This window comes from Gossypium hirsutum, chromosome D04 (assembly GCF_007990345.1).
Source record: "Gossypium hirsutum isolate 1008001.06 chromosome D04, Gossypium_hirsutum_v2.1, whole genome shotgun sequence".
Classification (NCBI taxonomy): domain Eukaryota; kingdom Viridiplantae; phylum Streptophyta; class Magnoliopsida; order Malvales; family Malvaceae; genus Gossypium; species Gossypium hirsutum.
The window spans coordinates 8,425,372-8,428,522 of record NC_053440.1 but is presented as its reverse complement, the minus strand read 5'-3'; the positions used below and the strand labels follow the sequence as shown (position 1 = coordinate 8,428,522).

At 34.6% G+C, this 3,151-nt stretch overlaps 1 pseudogene; it reads right to left on the bottom strand.

Annotated features, from left to right (window-relative positions):
- Positions 1–1,643: 1,643 nt before the first annotated feature.
- Positions 1,644–2,896, bottom strand: LOC107886861 (homeobox-leucine zipper protein HAT7-like; annotated as a pseudogene).
- Between the last annotated feature and the right edge of the window lie 255 nt (positions 2,897–3,151).

The window sequence follows — 3,151 nt, the reverse complement described above, 5'->3', positions numbered from 1 at the left end:
GATTTTTGCACAAAACATTGAAAAAGTTTATAATGAAACCTAAATTACTGAAAAACTTGTGAAAGGAATGTGCCTCTAAAGATGTAGCATCAAAGCCAAGTTATAATCGATGAGTGATAATACGCTCAATTTACATGTTTATTATGCTTAATTTTGATAAATTCTTAAATGAGATGCTATTAATTTTGGGCCTACTATTTAATTTTTGATTAGATGCAAAAGCAAACCCATAAGATAAAAAGGAAGTCAAAAATATGAGTTGTCGTAAAAGTTTTAGGCTAAAGAATAAGTTGATGGACAATAATCTATTTTGAGAATTTTTATTTTGGACTTATTTGTAAAAATAATATTTTTAATTTCTCATTAGGATAATATTTTAATTTTTTAGTATTTTATCTGTAAATAACTTCAATATTAAATTGATGAGTTTAACTAGAATTAAGGTTTATATATATATCCGTGCGTTGGCCTGACATTGAATTAAGAATTCAATTTGCAATTCAATTTTTCCCTTTTCTTTCTTTTATTTTTATTTTTAATTTGTTGACACTTTCGTTCGTATATGTTCGTTTTCATGAGTAGCTAAATTTTTAATCAACTTTTAGGCGGATAGACAATCTGGGAGAAGGCCGTGAGATCTCAACCTGTACCTAAACAACTTTTATTTTAGTATTCGTTATTTCTCTGGTTTAAGAAATAGACACTATCATAAGTTGTATTGACATCAAGTCATAAAGAGTTCGTTGATTTGTTATTGATAGCGGTACAATTAAAAGAATTGATACCTCGTTTGTCATATTCGATCTATTAAGAAACATATTGACGTGTCCAATTAAGTGGTTAGTGGGATCCGTCAAGGGAAATATCAATTGGATTTAAATGACCTGTGCAGTTGAGATTGCTGGTTCGAGTTGGGCCCTTCTAGTTCGCAAGGCTATTGAAGAGCTTAATTATGGACACGTGTTTCATGGTTGTTTGTTTGGTAAATGTTAGTTCTTGGACGTTCCTGCAATTAATTTACACATAGAAAGGTTGGTGGTCAGAGACGTCCTCAATCACTATAATTGACTTATCAGTTGAATGAGAAGATTTTTTATCGAGGACCAGTTCGAAACCAGAGACAAAATCGAGCTTGAAGCTAAAATATCATCATATTGGTTTATTCAATTTAATTTAATTTCTGTTTATTTTTACTATAATTATTTCAGTTTTAATTATTTTTACTTTTATCATTTTTAAATCCTTTTTCTTTATTTTTGCATACTTCGCAACCATCAAATTCGTATGAATCATTATGTTTATCGCAAATATCAAACTTAGATATTTGAAGGGAAAAAATAATGAAGAAAACAAATAAGAGGGCCAATTGAAGAACAGGACACGTGCGTCTCGCTATCTGTGAATGTACAGCACAAACTTGTAGGCTCCATTGAGTAGGGAATCCAAGAAGTTTGTTTTCTGTTCTGCAAATTTCTGAGTTACACAGAATGCTAAAAATGGGACCTTCTACAGTCTTTTTCTATGTGATGTGTCACATATTCTCCAACATGGTTACAGAGTGAATATTGGGTTGGACCTATGCTGCATTCCTTTTGGTTAAAAAAGCTCAACACACAAATGAATCAACTAGATCAAACCCTGGGTTCATGATCCATGCCGAAGCTTGGGAAACCACTCAATGTCAAATAAAAATATTTCACAAGAAAATGTTTAATTTCAGAGCCAAACCAACATATTGATTTTTCTGCCCACATGATATCAAATGTATCCAATTCTATACACCAACCAACAACCAAAACAAGAATTTGAAGTTGACAGGAAAATTCCCAAATTTTCTTCTTAACTAACTTGCTAAGCTCAACCTGGCCTCTTGGCTCAGTTGGACATTTCTTATTGCTCTCCCCATGGCCAAAAACCTTGCTGCTCATCAACTTCATTCAACAGATGGCAAAATCCCTCTTCTTGAACTACTTGGTCAGGTTTAGTGCATGGGAGGTTTGATCTTGTTGAGCCTTGGAGAAGTTGAACCATGCTTGTTGGCCTCGTTGATGAAGTTGAGAAAAGGTTTTTACTGCTCCATGAACCCTCATTTACTTCATCCTTAATACTTATTTCGTTTGTATCTTTGGTTTTCAAAGACAATAACTACATGACAACAGAACAATTAAAACCGTAGTCGGAAGCTATGATGAGATCAAGTGTTGATGAAGATGAGAAAGCGGTAGTTACCTCAGCACTAAGCTTGTTGTTTTGAGCCTGAAGTGCATCAGCGTCAGCCTTGAGTGCTTCACACTGTTTCTTCAAAACATCATAATCTTTCTCCAATTGCTTGGTCTTCCACCTGACCCTCCTGTTTTGAAACCAGATGGCTATCTGCCTTGGTTTCAACCCCAAAGCCTTAGCCAGTTGCAATTTCCTCTGCGGTTCCAGCTTGTTACCCGACTCAAAACTCTTCTCCAGTGCCTTCACTTGTTCCAACTTAAGCCTCTTCTTCTTCTCACCAACATGCGATCCATCATTCATCCTCCACAAGAACTTGGTCAACACCTAAGAAACACACTGATCTTTTCATCATAAAAGGTGCACCATAAACAAAGAATATACATGTATAGACAGATGGGGAGAGAGAGAGAGAGAGATCATACCAAGGAAGAGTTGGGGAGGGCAAGAAGGGGAAAAGAAATGATCATTACCACGATCTTCATTGGGCAGGTAGATGAAAGAACGAGGAGGGAAAGCCATGGCAATGTTAGCCTGAAAATCATTCATAAGCTACGGAAATGATTTATATCATGGTTATAACATGATGGGGCTTAGGACATACCAAAAGACAGCGATTTTTTGTTCGAGAATTGAGATATGATCATCATCAACAGTGTAAACGATGGAGAGGCGTGCGACATTATATAATATCATCTCTCTCCAAATTGAAAAGTCGTGAGGAGAGAAAACGATGGATCTATTTTAACTCTATTAAGCCTATTAAGCACAGTTACAGGAAGAAAAATTATATTTTCTATGATTCTAATTTTCTATCACTTCAAATTTTCATTTTTCACTTTACCGACCAAAACCATAAAGTTAATTAAGTAGTCCTTTGTTTAAAATATTTGCCTTTTAACTTAAAAGTAAAAATTGTTTTATGCACTCT